Here is a 19,008-nt window from a genome sequence, read left to right as displayed (position 1 = left end):
TAATATTTATAACGTTTCTTGTCAATGCGGTTTAGTATACATTAGCCAAACTAAGAGAGTGATAAAATTTAGAATTAAGAAATACCAATTTGGCATCAGAGAAGGAAAAACTAACAAATTGCTTATCGCTAAAGTGTATTGCCATTATAAACGAACTTTAAAATTTTGTTCGCTAAAATTTCGTAAATTATTACTTCCATAGATGATTCAGATTAAACTTAAATCTATCACATTTAAAAAAATTGAACAATTTTAATTAATAATTTTAAATTTAATTGCATATTTCCTAAAATTTTAAAAGCCTTATTATAATTTTTAATTTCTTATTTTCCTTTTGTTCGGTAAAGAGTTGGATCAGCTTTTATCTTTAAGGTACTTGCATTTCGTTTACTTATGTGGTTTATTTGCGGCCAAATGGAGTAAACTATATTTGCTGTGCAAGAAGAGAGACTTATAATATTCTCTAGAAAAGCATCCAAGCATTACATTTGCATTTTACATCAAAACTGTTATTTAATGTTATGTAAAGCTAAAGATTGCTAAATTTTAAAGTTAGAACGCAACATCTGCAACTACCATAACTTTTTAGTTAAAAAAAAGTATTATGTTTTTTAAAAAAGTAGTATGTTTTTCTCTGCTAAATAATACTTTTTGATATATATTCTTAAGAATAGTAAATTATTATGGTTATAAAGCTTGTTCAAAAGCTTCAGATTCTGGAATTTTTTTAATTACATTTAAATCTTACAGACTTAAAAAATTAAGAAAACAAAAAGTACCATAAATTTTTCACGGATAATTTTTATTTAATAAAATTTTTATATCTTCATTTTTTTAATTTTTGATATGATAATAGCCTAAGTTTTCATTTAAAAATTTACTTATTCGTAAGAATAGTAAAAACTTAGACCACTACAACTTTTAAAAAAGGTATTTTTGGCACATTTTTCTGTGTGCTTGCCATGGATTTAAGCATATTAATCTGATAATTCAACAACTGTACTTGTGTAATGAAATGAAAAGAAATCTAGATTTTCTGGTAATATTATAATGTTCAAACGTTTTCACGTGTTCTTCGAAAATTATTACGAAAAACGATCTGTATTAAAGAACTGAAAATCAACTTTTGCAGGAAATGATGTAACAGAATGTTCAAGAACCGAGTAGATATGCTTGTTATCACTAAGGTATAAGGCTCTCGAGCTTTTCATTACAATTGTTACTTTGTAACCATGTGTAATTCATCTTTCACGTTTAAGATAAAATGATTTTCAGATGCTCCCCTTTAAAACAAATTGCAGAGCAAACGCAAACAGCTGACATAACATTCATTTGTAAAAGCATATCACATATCTAATTGAAAAAAAAAAAAAAACGTAATTGTAAAAAAGAGAATAAAAAACATTACACTGGTGTGTATTTCTCAGTAAAAGATGCATTCTTCCTTTATTAAGCAAGAACCATCTGGCAGGGCAGTTTGCAAGCGCCATCTGTTGACCTTTCAGAGAAAGTCAGGAAATTGAATGACCAGATTACAAGCTAAGATACAATAAAGATTCATGATGAGAGAGCTAATAAACCATCTACATTGCTGTTCATTTAGAAAATCTCAGAAAGGAAGCGATACTTTTTGTATTTATCTTGGCATAGAAAATAAAACGAGCTTTATTCTATTCAAGGCTACAAAAAGTAATATATTTTCTCTCTAGAGATTCTTAACTGAGACTTATAATGTAAAATTAGGTAAAATCAGCCTTAGATTGTTATTTGCGTGTTTTTTCTCCATTACATACATATGTTATATTTATTTATTGCCTATTTGTTTATTTTTGGTGTTCTATATTTCCCTAACAAATAATAAATCTGGACGAAAATATCTTATCGAATGATTTTAGCTACAAGTTTGTAATATGTTGAAATGATATTCAGAAGCTTTGATTTGTTCACCTCTTCGGTGATCATGGAAATTATTGATAGTATTTACCGAACCTAATTTTATTAGCATCTGATTAATCGGCAGTTCTCTTAATTATCACAATTGCAGAAATACCTCGGCTAAATGAATTATCCAAAACTGTACTGCAGGCATTAATATCAAATCAAACACATTGTTCTGAGGAAAAAACTGAGTTTAATACTTTTCGAGTTGCAGAGTAAAGAAATAAAAAGAACAGCGCGCAAAAAAATATCTATATCTATCCCAAAATGTGAAACAAAAATGAAGCAAGATTTAATTAATTAGTTAATCAAGGTCTATCATGCAGAGAAAAAACAATAAACTATTGAAAATTACTAAAAGGAATAAATAATCTTCAAAATCACAGAAATTAAATCCTCGAACTATTTACAGCCTTTTAATATGCAATATGGATTTGGGAAAATTGTACATTTATGACAAATTTGAAAACTCTTGTAAAATGGAAATCTTTGGCTACAAAAGTTATGGAAATAAAAATTTCGTATATTTATATAGTATAATACGACTTCTAACATTCCTTCCAAAGACTGAGTAATACAAACAATGCAATTTTCAGTCTTTTTCATGGGGAGGGCAATAGGAATGGTTCTGTATTATGGAGGGCAGGGAAGCTTTACGGGGCAGAAATGGCAGGCTTCTTAACGGAAATTGGTATAAGAATTGTGTCTATCTATTTTAAGTGCTGGATTTTGTTATTTTAAATGCTCGTTTCTTATATCAACATGACATAAGAAACGACCAATCACAAATTAACTAAACATTAACTGGCAGACGATCAATGATTTCGCTGAGTCAGCTGCTCATTCACATAAGCGCTTTTTTACCTTCCTTGACTGGCTATGGCTTAAAGGGGCTCATACACCTTAACCCACTTTTGATCTTCGAATATGTGACTGTTGCAAGAATTAGGATATTTTATTTATTTTAAAAGCAATTACTTCTAACTTTTTACAGCTGACTACATAATATAGCTGCTTTGGAAACTAGTAACCAAAAGGTTTGTGTTGCCCCAAATAGTTTTGTAATTTAATTCGCTTTGTGACAAAATTTTTCGTCACGTTTCCATTTTGCGCGCATGATATTTTAAAAAGAGCTAATGGTACATACTTGAAATTTGATGGCATTCTTTATACAGGCACTATTTTCTAATTGAACAAAAAATCTGATGAATGTTTTAATATTAAAAAAAAATATGCACGAAAACATTACAGATTTTTTTTTAATAAAATACATTTTATAAATTCAACTCCAAATAAAATAAAAATTTAACATGAAATTCTTAGAACCCTTGGTTCACAGTAGTTTCCAAATGTTACTAAAGCTATATATTAAATTATGAAGCAAAATCTTTTAAACTGTGCGCGCAAGGTTGAAACGTGACGAAACTTTTGTCACAAAGCGGATAAATTATAAAAATATTTGTGGCAACACAAACTTTCTGGTTATTATTTCAGAAAGAAGCTATATTATGTAGTCAACTGTAAAAAATTGGAAGTAACTGCTTTTAAAATAAATAAATTATCCTAATTCTTGCAACTGTCACATATTCGAAGATCTTATGGGTTTTAAGGTGTATGAGTCCCCTTAAATAACTCATCCTCGGGTCTTAGGATGTTTACAATGATGATGGCCAGATTTTTGTGAACGCTTCCTAAATGAAAGACGTCCACATTACAACAATACATTCTTGAAAACTTTATATTGCTTACAATGGAAAATTTGCATGCTCTTTTTTACATTTGATTTTTTTGTTCACATCTTTTCCTTATGTGCACAATGCCATCACTGCTAAATTTAAACAAGTTATCTCTTTATAGCTGAATTTATTAGGTTAAATTCGCTTACATCATTTGGAGAGCAAATGATAATAAATACGTAAGATCATAAATACGTTTCGAGTCACACATTCCATTGCAGGAAGAAACTGAAAGATGAATCTAGAGCATGCACTAACGATGGTTTTGGTGAAAAAGGTATTAAAAATATTAGGGCAATTTTTATTTGAAGAAACTCATTGTTGTCTATGTACCCTACTGGATCTAACTCATTGTTGTCTTCTCATTGTTTTCGACACGTAAACTCCGGTTTTCAGAGCTCTGATTTTATGAATTGAATCCTCCGATTGAATAATTTCTCCGTACATAGATTGTGCTGCGATTTTAAAAGTCGATTTTACCTTCAATTATGAAAGAAGTGACAGCTCTACAGCATTTTTTGCTCAGTTCTAATCGGAACTTCTCGGAATTCAGTTTCTTTCATTCGTGTAGTCTGTGAGTGTACCAGGTGGAAGCTGCTCGGCCGATGGGGTCATTAACATAACAATCTGTGTGCCAAAATAGCACGCAACATATGTCGACATCGCCGAATACTGTTAACAGTAATATCCTTAACATTAACGTTAACCATGCGTTAAACATTGTATATATATATATAGTAATAATAACTATATTATTACTTATGTTTTTGTATATTATTACATATAAAGCAAATCTGGGCAAACATGTGTTATTTTTTCTTCATATTTATACAAATACAGTTAAATATAACAATACAATAGCAATTTCATTTGTAATGAATAAAATTTATTTAAATTAACCACATATTAAATGTAAACAAATTTGTAATTTAATGCCTTGTTTAACGATTTTAGTTGATAAGAAAAAAAATTCCGAGAAATATATTATTAACTAACCGCTGTGCGACCAGCCTTCGTCTGACTTTTAAATGTACCGGGAAACAAACGTCTTCTCGGCAACGTCGATAAATGTCGTATCTAAGTACTTCTCGACAAACGACCAGTATCCAAGAGAAACATCCAAGAAAATCTGCGCAAAATTATTGCCGTCATTTTTCCAAGTGACAAGAGTGCTGATATCAGCAACAATGGCAACAGAGATATATCAGCAACAAAAGCTGTGTGCCATCAAACTTGACGCGATTTCATCAAAAAACATAAAAAAAAAAAAAAAAAAAAAAAAAAAAACTCACTAGAATTTTAAAAAAAAATCGTTTCGAAGTGCACTGGCCCTTGCCTAGATGCACCCTATGTACCAAATTTCGTAGCCCTGGGTGTATTAGCTTACGCGCACCACGATCGAAAGACACACACACGCAGCCAGACTCTTCCTTTTATTATATGTAGATATTTACTTGTTTCCTTTGTTAGTTTATTTATTTATTTTCAGAAACAGTACCATCGCTCTCTGAAAAACAAGGTATTTCACTCATACTAATGTGGAATAATGCAATAAAATGGGTGGAGATTATATATATATATATATATATATATATATTTTTTTTTTGGTGTGTGTGTGTGTGTGTTTGTTGGTCGGTATTCGATAATCTCCGGAGCAACATTCACTGAAAGACACCAATCGTAATCTGACTTAAGGTACAATAGTGAAAAACGGTTTATCTTTCTACATTTGTTCTTTCATTGAAAGATGAAATGAGTGATTTCGATGTGACTAATGGCAATATTTCAGATTCGAACAATTTTGACAGTCATTTTCTATTTTATGTATTTTTAAATACATATAACCTAAAATGACGTAGAATTAGATAATGATAAAAAAAATAACAAATATTACTTTCTATGACATAAATCAAAAACGTAAATTATTCAAAATATTTTCTTTGGAAATTTCAATAATTTTAATTTTTTTGAACTTGAGCTGTTACAACTTCTCGCTACTCAATACACCAAATTTTCTGATTCAATATTATTTGGACATGTTATGTCAGAATTGACAGTTTAGATTCGATCTATTATTACATGAATTAATATTTACTTATTTTTAGAGAATCCTGATGTCTTCATATAGAAGCATTTATTAATCATAAAAAAGTGTATTTCACAGTTAAAAAAGTCTTTGGGTTTTACACACACTCGCATAACAAAGATTTTCCTGAGCTCACGTATAGGTAACTGATTCAACATATTAGTTTATAAGGTAGTGTTTTGTCTCTCCTTTCAGCATGCCTTCGTGGTGAAATGGTAGCCCACTCGGTGTGTATTCCAGAGATCCAGGATCGAGCCCCGGCGAGGGCAATGTACATTTTTCAGGTGTCTTGATTCAAAGTAACCTAACGACTTTACAAGTTCTAAAAATTAAATTATTCTTATTATTTTAAACTACATTTAAAAGGCTTTACCGTAATAGGTCTTTGTCCAAAATTTCACTTTTAATAACGTGAAAAATAATCTGATTTGATTTATGCACTTTATTTCAATCTTAGTGTAAATAAAACGAGTCTTTTTAATTTTCCTCTCGAAGAATATTTTTTCTCTTGCAGGTAACATCTGTAGATTCTGATATAATTAAACTAAGGCATTTCTTATTTTTTTTTATCTGGTATTAATTCGAAAGAGAACGGTTAAAAACAGATGCCCTCAGACTATCGTTGTTTTGAGAACTCAGGTTTGCTTAGACAACGAAAAGAAAGAACTTAATTCAAGCAAATATTTACTTAGACATCTTATTTTCCTGGAGATTCTTGCAATAAAAAAAATCGAGCCAAGTATAATGCAACTCTCAATAATGCATTTATTTCCTCTGAAGAAGAGGGAATAAAAAGAAATGAATGTATGATACGTATTTTTTCCAAGTCCATTTTCCTGACCTACTTCCAGTCATTGGTACAGAATCGTTATCGGCTTTTTAACCTACACAGTAAAAGCATTTTAGCTTCTTGTATTTCACATGAATGAAAGAATATGATTTATGGAAGTGATCTAATACAGGGAAGCACTTTTGCAATGAAAATGCAGTCACTCAGTTGAGTTTATAGGAAAGGCAGTCTGAGGTAAGATTTTTTTCATTCCCACTGAGGAGTAATTTACTTTTAAGCTTAATTGGATGACATTCTATGTATTCGTTATTTGCGCACAAATGCATACAAATTTGGAATTTAAGCGTAGTTTTAAGATCGATAGGGAAAAAAATCACATTTGATCGCATAAATTTCAGAAACAAATAATAGAATCCATCAAAACTGAGAAGCATAATTCAAAGGAAGTTTAAATTATGTTTTTCTGATGCTGGACGTAAATAGTCAAAATTTCCGAGATATTAACTAACTCTATTAAAGTACATAATGTTTATTTTAAGAAAAATTAGTTAAATGCAGTACAAGCGTGGATCGCGAACAAATTTTCTAAACGAAAAATATTTTGGATGACGAAAAATGCCTCGACTTGCCAACAAATAAGCTAGCTTACAAATGATACTCCAAAATCCAGTTAATGCTGCGAAGCAAATGTTTTCAGAATTAGGGTAGCCATTTTATAGAGCCAAATTCTCCGGGATGTTTTCGACGGATACCATTTACATGAATTAAAATTGATTCAAAGCTACTGCCTAGTTTTAATTTGAGTCCAGCTTTGCATTCCTTGAACTAACAGAAAATGTGTAGCTTGCTCAAAGAGTGTTTAAGTGACCATGGTAATTATTTAATGAAAGAGAAATTTGCTGACTGATGCAAGCAGATGATAATCTGATCTTGATTTGAAACATTCCATTTGATTATGAATATTGTTTTCACATATGTAAATAATTTTAGTGAAATTACAGGTGAATGTGTAGAATTTTTGGTACTTACGTATTAACGCAACCAGGCCAAAATTCGCATAAATCGCCAAATTTGGCGACCCTACTTACGGCAACCCTACGTGTTATACGTAGTTTTGTAAAAAGAATTTATTTGTAAAAAGAAAAAATAACACTCGGCGTGTACTACCACAGCAATGGGTTTTCGGCGGAATTTGCCGAGAAAAGAAAGAGACTTTTTTGGTCACTGTACCTAACAGAAGCGCCGTTACCCTCATGGAAAAAATTTGCGAAAATATCAAGGAAAGAAGCATCATTTATTCGGATTGCTAGAAAGGATACAATACAAGTGAGTTCGAAAATGCTGGATTTCTGCATGGAACTGTTAATCACAAATATAACTTTGTGGATCCCAACACAGGCGTTCACACACAACATGTAGAGCGCATGTGGGGCTCAGCCAAATGTCGCAACAAAAAACAGAGGGGAACAGCCCGTCATCATCTGGACTCATACCTTATCGAATTTATATGGCGCCAAGCTCAAGCTGTTAATGGCGAATACGATTTTCAATCAGTGCTAAAAGCAATAGCCAAAAGATTTCCGCCGAAAAAATAATTCTGAAACTTATTCAAATTCGAAACCGGAAGGGTTTAATTGCTATTTTATATTTTAAAACAAAATAATATAAAAAACTGTATTAAAAATTATCTGTAATTAATAAATGTACATTTTCTTTCTATTCATACTTTTTTACTCAAACTTACAAATCGCGCCAACCTGGTTGCGATAATACGTAAGTACCGAATTGTTTATATAATGTAACACGAAAGTCTAAAGAAGCGAAGCTTCCCCGCAAAAGTAAGAATACGGGGACAAGTCTATTTAGCATTGAGTAAATGGCCGCCTTGCTAAATTGGAGAGATATCGCCAACTTGGCGATGGTTTTGGCAACTAATTTTTCACGATAATTTTGGCAAGAAATCACAAAAAGGCGCCAAAAATGGCAACCATTTGGCGACATTTGGGTTCGGTTTCTGTATAACTGTAATGGGTATTGTAATTGAATAACTGCGATTGACACTATATGTAGCTGTAACCGTATCCGGCCTTCATATGGCTTTCAGTAATTTCGAGAAGTTGAAGGTACTAGGAATCTCTCAGGGGCCGGAAGAAAACTGTATAAGACCGGAGTTTCGGAGTAGTTCGTTAGTTCAGCGTGATTAGGAGTATTGAGATATGTCCGTGTTAGTTCGTTAGTTCAGCGTGATTAGGAGTATTGAGATATGTCCGTGTTAGTTCGTTAGTTCAGCGTGATTAGGAGTATTGAGATATGTCCGTGTTAGTTCGTTAGTTCAGCGTGATTAGGAGTATTGAGATATGTCCGTGTTAGTTCGTTAGTTCAGCGTGATTAGGAGTATTGAGATATGTCCGTGTTAGTTCGTTAGTTCAGCGTGATTAGGAGTATTGAGATATGTCCGTGTTAGTTCGTTAGTTCAGCGTGATTAGGAGTATTGAGATATGTCCGTGTTAGTTTTGCTCTTTAGATGCGTTTTGAATGTTTTTCGTAAAAATTTATCTTTCTCTAGAAAGCTTAAAAACTTCGAAAAATTAATCCTCCAATAACTAGATCATCATTCATCCCAAAGATGAATAACAAGATACGCATGTAGACGTGTGTATATGTGTAATCTATTCACACATATGACACACATATGTGTAATCTATTCACATCATTCTTAATGTTGTATTTAACGCTCTTAATAATTTGAAGTGTATTTACTAATTGTACAATACTGAGAACAATACGAATATTTTTATAGAAAGTTACAAAACTTTGAAATGTTTCTTTTGGAAAAATAAACTTTATCAAGCTATCATCGATTCTACGTGTAGTCAATCTACAAGTATCTACTGTATTACTTCGTACGCACACAATAATATAACCAAATAACGTCCATTTTCATGAATTATAAATTGAAAAGGGTATCATCATTTCATTTTAAGAAAATATATTATTTGTTTTGCTCAAAATAGAGTTGATTCTATATCCAGATATGTATAGCAGTAGATAAAGAAAGGAGCATGTGTAGTGGATGCATTGTGATCCCTCAATTGAATTACTGATATATTCTCTGCCTTCTAGGCTAAGAAATTTGTTTGAAACGTAATTACTTATTTCACCGTTGTTTTTCAGGTTTGCAAGCGTGTAGTGCACGGCGGGGGGGGGGGTGCGCTTTCTTTAAACATGTACCTATTACTTTTTGAGCAACATTTATCTTTCGTTGCATTAAAAATATAATGTCAATGACAGAAAGTGTTTAAGCTGCTAACGACCGCATCTAGTTTTTCCTTTACTGGCTGCCATTTCTAACAACTACGTCATCAATTTCTAAATCATACACATATATATATGTAAGATAAAAATATATGAATCAAAATTATAGATTAAACTATAAATATTAATCCTTCCTCTCTATTCTAAAATCATAATAACTTCTTTGCATTGCGTCATTTCTAGATCACTCTATGATCGGCTCAGCTCTGATGACGTAATCATTGGGAACTGAAACTGTCCTTGTAAACCAAAACTTTTCTCTTCGCGTGCCTCCATCTTGCATAACTACGCACTTCAGCTTTTGCTCTCTACTGTCCTAAGATGTAATTTCGCTGGCTTGCTTTCTATCCCAACAATATCAAAAATGTAAATCTTCTGTGGAAAGGCACGACTAGAGTGCCAAGTGACTGTGGCCACAAATATCAATTGGAAATAAAAATGGAATTAAAACTGCCTCGACTGCCAAGTTCTTTAAATACTACGCAATCAAAATTCTTCTTCAATATGGATCTAATCACGCATCTATACTGCTCCGTTATTTCCTTTGCTTTTATTATGACATATATTCATGTATGTGTGTTTATATATTTTCACTTTTTTACTATAGATTACACATATACACACGTCTACATGAGTATCTTGTTATTCATCTTTGGGATGAATGATGATCTAGTTATTGGAGGATTGATTTTTCGAAGTTTTTAAGCTTTCTAGAGAAAGATAAATTTTTACGAAGAATTACTGAACGCGCCACTTTAAAAAGCATTCCAAGTCTTTAATTCTTTTACTATTAACAATGGATGTTATTTAGTTTTCTGAAATTTCCCAATCTCTGGAAACGTAGCTTGAATTGCTATGATTAAAAACATAATTAATGATAACATATGATTAAAAATGTAATAATTATTAAAAACATAAATTATTGAAATCTGTAGTCCTTTCCTCTACGTCGAATCGAGTTAGGTTTATTGTTAATTTTTGTGCACGTTTTAATTTTCTCGTTGATTTAAAATATTCTAAAAGATGATGCAGCTCAAAGTATAAAATTTTAATTAATAATTACGTTAGATACATGTGTATAAGACGTAGATTGATCTACCATATTCCGAGAATGTAGAGTCTATAAATGTCCAAAAAAAAAATTAAACCAGTTGGTAAACTGAGATAAAATTTATTTTAGCTTAATTGAGTAGAAAAAAACCACATGATTCTTTTACACACACACACACACACAAATAAAAAAAAAAAAATCTGAAACATTTTAGATTTTTAAATTACGTCCAAAGGGGCGTTTTTTTAACATTTTGTGAGTTACATTTATTTATTAAATATTATTCTTCGCACTTAAACCATAAAATTCAGTTCAAGAGCAATGTCGCGAAATAACTTTAAAATGAGCATATCTTCAGAATTTCCGATACACAGTTCCACTCGCTGGAGATAAAAAGGTTTCTCCCCCCCCCTGTAGAGTGTTGCCATTGCTCGCTTTGAAATCGTTGAGTTTGTTAATCAAAAATGAGTTAAAATTTTACAAAATATGAAACTGATAATAAAACAAATACCAAATTTCAAATTTGATCTTCCACATGACATGCCCATATTCGTAGGAGGATTACGTCATTCAAAATTCGATGGCTTTATGTACTGTTGTTTTATCACAATGCGAGAAATAGACATACATTTATGCAGATTTTTCATTATTTAATTTCTTCAAATATAATGAAGTACTCTAACATCTGGCGGCAACAGTTTGAAAAGTGAAACGGACATTTATAGTGATTCAACTCAAAATCGCAAATCGAAAACAATAGTCCTTCAGGGACAAAGCCCCTTTGGATTAAATATAATTTTTTCAACTAATTTCAGTTCAGTAAAACCAAAACATTTATCGTGTGGTATTTTCAAAATTAGCATAGATAAAAATTCGTTTTACTGCTTTGGCTTGAAGGAAATAATTACCCTACGCTTTTAGATGAATAAAAAAAATTCTTCATTTATTATTGTTGAAAAAAGTGTGTTTTGCATTGCCTTTTTAAGAAAACATAAGTAGTTAAGATTTTACTGCATAACCATTTTCAAACAATTCAATGAAAGGAAAAATAAAACTACGTCTTGCATCAAATACATACTTGGACAAACAACTTTTAGGTTTATTTAAATGTTTGAGTAGAGTGTGAACCTAGTGAATCTTGATATTTGATTCTTTATTGCATCTAACCATAATATTTGCCAGAATATTTAAATATTAGGAACTTAACGAGAAAATAAATTCAAGGCTTTATTATCCAGCTATCTCATTCATCTCCATCCGAGTGTCATCGGCCAATCGTAACTGGGTTTCGAACAGACATGTGACGCAAATATATTCAGCAATCGTTGCGTTTGAAGGTAATCGATGAATTCCAATTCGGGAATATTAATGGAGGCAACAAACGACCATTCACCAATGTCCACACGGTGGAACTGTTCTGTCAAGGGAAATAAAGTGAAGTTGTAGTGAAATGACTGGAAGTGTCTGTTCTGGTTTACAGTGACCGAAGTTTAAAACTCGGTGACAGCATCAGCATCTCTTGAATTAAGCTCTCTAAATATATTTACTATTAATAGTAGAATAAGTTACTATCATATTCATTGATTACCTCACGCTAAATTGTGAGGGGGAATTGAGTTGAGATAATTTTACAACTTGACAATTTAACAGTTAATTGTAACCTTGAATAAAAGCTTTCAGAAAGAAGATTTAGACCAAAGGTTAGTTTAGGTTCGTTGCCGAATGATTTTAATGAAACATGAAAATGCTATGGAACTATGATCACGAATAATATCGTCTAAACTTATCGTGCTTAGTTTGGGCACAATAACCAGTCCTGAGTGCTATATATATATATCTCAAGAAAGAGTTAAAAAGTAACTCAAAAGGGCGCCTATATGGAGTTAAAGTGGAGCAGCGCTCGAAAAGAGGTACAAAAGTGCCTTATATCACCTCAAAGCGCCATTTCTGCGCACTCATTTCATTAAAAACTTCTTATTTCAGCCTTTCCTCTAGCTTTCTGTACATTTTAGGTTTCTTTAGGCGATGCGTATTTAATTAAAGCATAACGAATATTTAACTCTTTGGAAGATATGCACTTCAGATGTGTCATATAAAGAGTCATATTTTAGACTGTCTTACAGTTTTCTTTCTTATTTTAAGAAATTTTACTGTAGCAAAACCATATCTCGATTCGTAACGTAAAAGTTTTTAAGACTTTTATTTGAACAGATTGTTATATTGCAGAAACACAGGAAGAAAACACTCAAAGTTTACCAGCCAAAGAAAGTATGACTTTGTGGGTGACATATCAAGGAAAATTGACTGTCAGTGCTATTACTCGTTAAGATCTTTTGTAACGAGTTATTAACAGGGACAAAATTCCATTTTCAGTGAATTTGACTACTGTGTTGTTGAATTTGACTACTGTGTTGTGTGTTGAGTGAAGTACAAACACTTAGCAGAATTATTAATAATCAGCAGAGCTTAAATTGCGCCGGAGCCCCGCTCAGATACTTCTCAGTTTTCGAGATAAATTATAATTTCAGCCGGAGCGCCCCGGAGCCATAAATAAAAGGGCTCAGGCACTTCTTTTATGTAAATGAACCACAATTTTAGCACATAAATTTTGTTCTAATAGTGAACATGCCTTAAAAATCCGATTCTAATTTCTGAATGCAGGCCTGTCTTTCCCTCGTACTCAAGCCTTGCACAGAGGTTGAGACATTTAAGGAAAGGATACCAGGACTACTATTTCCTCCACTTACTTTGGCAAACATGTTGGAGTCCTGAGTAAGAACATGGAGTTTACCAAAGTGTAGAAGATACAACACAAGTGGGAAGGGGTTAACTACCCTTTTATTCTTCACAGTTTACAGCTGCTTCCACACTTCGGGATACAAAGACCAGTACTTATATTTTGAAACGTAAAAAATAAGACGTACAAACTAAATAAATTTAAATAAGAGCTAAACTCAAATACTTTACAAAGACTAATGACGTTAAGACTGGCCTTTTAATCTTTATGTATGTAGTACGCGGAATACAGGCAAACTACAATACGTCTTCAGTATCAAAAGGACTAAATTTTGGCCTTAAAGGCGGACAGCAACTAACTGAAAAGCGCGCGTGAAATAAGGTGGCGAGAAGTCTCTCTGTCTCTAACTTCTTCTTGAAACTTTGGAACTTTGTGGCTATACTGGTCATCAGCAGAAACAATATCCTGCTCTTACCAGTTCCTGATATACTCCCGTGTAGGGCCTGACAGCGAAGGAACCTGAATGGAAAGTTCTCTCGTGGAGGTGGAAATGTATGGTGAGAAAGACAAAAAAGAAACTCCTTGCTCCTGTGCTGGTACTTCTTAGATGGATTCCGTCGAGCAGAGGCTGGAGGGAGGAACTTCGGATAACTCGTGTAGGATAGTCTTCTTGGCCAAAAGCCACAACTTAAATACTTAACAGTTTGCAAGCTTAATTTGCATACTAAAACTAACCGCGTTTATTCTAGCCGGAAATGAAAAACAAGAGGGAACAGGGAAGTTTTAAAATAAAATAAATGTTAGTAAAACTTAAAATTCTTACAAGGAAAGGTCAAAGGCTTATTCTCCAGGTTTGCAATGACTTTATGAGAGGGGGTAAATTTTGTGTTCCTCAAAAATCTAAAAGTGATATCCTGGTCGTACACGTTCCACGCTAGTGAGTTCCTATTGCAGAGCTACTGTAGGCTTTCTGAATGATGTAACCAAAGGGGGGGACCACTGCTATCACTTGTACAGAGAAGCCTTATGCTTGTTCTCACGTTGTATTCAAGAAATTTTATTCCGTAAAAGTATTCGGGGAGAATTTCTGCTTGACAGCTAGAATCATATCAGCAGGGCATCGCGATCAGAAAGTGTTGAACTCTTCCCTCCCTTTTTAAAGCTACGCTTTTCGGTTAAATTTCTTTCGATATCCTCATACTGTTTCTAGAATTCTCACTATTCTTCTCAGTGGAGCTTTAATCGTTTTATCTTTTTCCCTTTGTGTGCTGGAAAAAAAGATTGTGATCTCTCGAAATAGTACATTCTATGTATAATCAGGGCTTAAACTCAGACGGAGATCGGCTGAGCTGCTTTTTAGCATCTAAGTGGAATTTTAATTCCAGTGAATGCCCCAAATAAGTCAAGGTCCGATACTTTTTTTCAATTTAACTAATTAAAATTAATTTAATAATTTATTAGATTTCTGTTTATCTCTTTACATTTTTCTTTATTTAATTTTATCATTCAATTAATAAATTAAATTAAATTAATTAATTAATTAAATAGTAATCTTCATTTAAAGCTATTATTTATTTATTAGCTATTTTATTTATTTATTTATTTTTCTTTCCTTCCTCACAGTCTTCCATAGGGATCCAGCACTTAAGGCCTGATAATCAGTCGACAATTAACTTTTTCCTTATATCTTTCGGCCCATCAACTGCCTAACGGTAAAATCGCTGAACACCAATAGTTCGGTCCGAGGTTCGAATCCCGCCAACGGGCTGTCTGCATAAGGGTTTTTGTACTTTTCTCCATGTGTAACGAATGAGTTTCCCTTAGAAAATCGTCTACTAAGGCATCCTTCCCTTAGTGGACGATTTTCTAAGGGACATAGCGCTCGAATGCTTTGCCTTAATCAAATAGACTAAACCAAACCAGACCTTATATCTTTCGTCGCAAGCACAATAGAAGAGCAGTACAAATGTTTAAACACATTTTTACTAAATTTACTGAAAATTAGTGTTAATGAATAGTTTTCATTCTTTTTGGAAAACTATGACTCATCCCCTGTATAAATTCCGCTATATTCCATTAGACATTATTATATGAGTCTGTTACTCTCAAGACCAATATATGAGTAAAGTATGAAGCTAAGAACACAAGAAAGTTACTAAATTATATAAAAAAATTTTAGTTTATTCACTGTAAAATTAAATTTAAAATAAAATTTTCGACTATAAATATTTCAAGTGGAATTCAATAGTTATTGATTAGTCCCACGTAAACATTATCGTTAATCAATAATTACTTTGCAGTTCTAGAAAGATGAAATGAAGATCAATCATTACGCTTTTGAAAAATGGCGCAACAGAAGGCAAATTACACTGAATGCAAAAAGGCTGCAAAGGAATTTTTTAATCGGTGAAAATTCTGTAAAGAAACTAATTAATAGGTGATTAAGTCAGGAAGAAAAAAAATTCATTTTCCCTAAAAGATATTCCATAAAAGCATGTTTCCGAAAACTTCTAGTATAACTTAGCTGTTCTTCCATATACTCTATTCTTTAAACATTCAAAAGTAAGTATACTACACGTTTTTCACTGCTAAGCATGTGATGGTTTATTTCCTTTCCCAAATATATATTTATTCAGCTTTTTTTTTATATGTATAAATGATTTCGTATACCAATATTATTATAACAGCGGAAAGTTTTCAAAATAATGCAACTGTTTGTAAAAGATATATAAGACAAATTTTTTAAATCTTATTTTTGGTAGGCTTTTATACTTAAGCTCTAGTACAAGGTGAAAACGACAAATGTGCTGTAAGATTCTGTACCGTGTACTTTTAAGTTACAGTTAAAGAATCTTAAGAACTTTTAAGCGAATAATCGCTTGAGTTCGCGATATACAGACAACACGTAAGAAGGGTGAAATTACCCTTTATTATTCCAATAAAGTTTAACAGAACTCCGTCTTGGAGTTTTACAATAAAGCCATCACTCGGGCTTGAACTTAAGAAACAAAGAACTAAACTTAATTAATCTTAACTAAAAAGATATAGCCGAAGCTATCAAGATTATAATCGAGTTGGTCCCTTAAAGCTGAATAACGGCGAAGCTATCAAGGGCCTAAAGTACGGCCAAACGTAATAATAGCTTAAGAGAGAGTATCCTAAAAAGACGGACGTGTGCTAGCCAGAATCACTGGTTCTCTCTGACTAAAACGGTAGAACTTCGCGGTTAAATACGTATCCTCAATTTGCATTCAAACGAAAACTATGTTCTGGCCGGAAGTTGTAAGTTGAAATTCAGGAAGTCAGGAAAGGAACTTTTTAACTCAAAACTTAACTGTTAAAGAATCGCTTGAGAAGAAATTAACATAATCCGCATAGTGCTATTAACTAAGTCAGCTTTATTTACTAGTAAAATAGTAAAAGCGAATTCATTTAACTAAACAATCAATTTATTTCCTATTTATTTGGTACCAGAATCTTACAGGGAAACTATGAAAGTTCTACTTCATTAAAGAACACAGCAGCACAACTCTTTTAGACCTGTCCAGAAAGTGGCCTGAGTATCTAAACCTCTTGTTTAACTCAACCTTTCTGGATTAACTTTCCCACAAAAATGAAGAAATCGGCTGTGTTATGCAAACATGTTTTCTTCTTATATTATCTTATTTTATATCTATTGTCAGTCTAGTTCATCTTTAGGTAAAACAGTTATAAGTTTCCGCTGAGTGCTTCTGTTATGGTATTTCTCATAGTAATAATTACTGATTTAGGTTAATCTACGCGTGTCAACTACAGCCAGTCATTTCCTTTGAAAGATTGTAACGGCTGACAAACGACCAAAGTTAGTGTTCGCAATTTCCTCTTTTATTTAGCGTTTCACCAGCTTAAATTCAAGAAAGAAAAGGTTTTATGTTTTCGCGGAATGAATTTCCATATGGATGTTGAAATATCTGGCTTCTCCTTGGAAACGTTTTTGTTACTTTTCTTTTCTTAACAGTTATAATTCATGAAACTGCTTGTGGGCCCAAGTGATTAGGAAAGAAAATATTTCAAGAATAACGTCAGCTTTAATACTTTTATCAAATGGCTTAAAGACATCCGTTACTGAAACTTTTACAGTAACGGATAGACCAGAGGACTGCTAGAAACCAGAGGACACAGGACTGCCAAGAAAATCGAACGACTACGAAATGGTTATCCATTAATTTAAGCTTGTGAATGTCATTTAGTCTTTAAAACTATAAATATGTCACATGCAAGTAAATGTGCGATATAGATAATATATTTTAATGTCCGAAATCTAAGCCTAGGGTATGAATATGGGTATTTTGCGACCTACGAAAAAGGCTCTTCTTATAAACTGAGCTATGTTAAGCTATCCACTGGCTCATATTTCTCTGGATTTAACAATAAAATTCGTAAGTGCTATGTAGATGGTATGACCTACCGACACAAGCTTTTTAAACTCTTTAATTTGATAAGCTGTGTCAGGGCACCAAGATATTATTGCCTCCTTGTTACAACTGTGTAGTTATATTATATGATACTCTTTGATGCTGAAGAAATGGTGTGTCCCATGTGATCATTTTCAGGTCGTTCATAACGGCAAGCTATCTGTTTGGTATCTTAACAGCTCTCTATTTATATATCTCACGAGACCGTTCATTGGGAATTGCTCAATCCAGGCATATACCTTCCTTTGCATTTTTAATCATTTGCATATCAGACCCTGCTTTATAATTTCTGCACATTTCATTCTATTCTAATAGTTTCTTCATGATACTGTAATTTTTATTAACATGAGTATATTGGTTCTATATCGTTGCATATTTATATAACTAATTAGACATATTTACAATATTTGTGTGAACATAATTGTTTCTTCAGGTTATACTGAAAAATATGAGATAAAAAAGTAATTGTTATCAGCTTTTTGGTCTGTTTTCTTTGAAGATATAACATTTCGAGTTTCATTGATCATGGTGACATTTAGTTCGCTGGAATATTTCATTTCTATCAGTACATGATACTCACATACGAAAGTTTTCGAATTTCCGCGGATAGGACACTACCTACAGAAGAACTTGCTTTCAGCTGCCGTTCAATTCGTCGCAGATTTTATTTAATTTATCTATAATTTAATATAGTGTCTACGCTGAACATTTTCAAACCTGTTCTCCTTTCTCTGGTAGAGTTGTGACTTACATCCATTACCGCTGTACATGAAAAAAATAACTCAGTACCAAGAATAAAGGGTATTAAGAAACATTGAAGTCTTGTCCTTTGCATTTTTTTATTTAAATGTACGTGGGGAGGAATTTGCATCCAATAGCGACAGATTTTCAGGTGATTTTC

The 19,008-nt window shown here is 32.5% G+C and overlaps 1 protein-coding gene and 1 long non-coding RNA gene across 2 annotated transcripts in view; one reads left to right on the top strand and one right to left on the bottom strand.

Moving 5' to 3' along the window:
* Positions 1-19,008, bottom strand: part of LOC118198837 (ankyrin repeat and fibronectin type-III domain-containing protein 1-like) — a 1,134,269-nt gene that overhangs the window by 692,727 nt on the left and 422,534 nt on the right. The window lies entirely within an intron of this gene.
* Positions 6,582-19,008, top strand: part of LOC146997975 (uncharacterized) — a 131,074-nt gene continuing 118,647 nt past the window's right edge. Inside the window, exon 1 of the long non-coding RNA XR_015040184.1 lies at positions 6,582-6,784. This is a non-coding gene — a long non-coding RNA (uncharacterized LOC146997975). The remainder of the gene's footprint in view (positions 6,785-19,008) is intronic.

Source organism: Stegodyphus dumicola, chromosome 3 (assembly GCF_044657685.1).
Source record: "Stegodyphus dumicola isolate Sdum_Otavi_A_Nest chromosome 3, ASM4465768v1".
NCBI classification, from domain to species: domain Eukaryota; kingdom Metazoa; phylum Arthropoda; class Arachnida; order Araneae; family Eresidae; genus Stegodyphus; species Stegodyphus dumicola.
The sequence above is the reverse complement of the archived record's forward strand: the minus strand, read 5'-3'. Positions and strand labels throughout refer to the sequence as shown.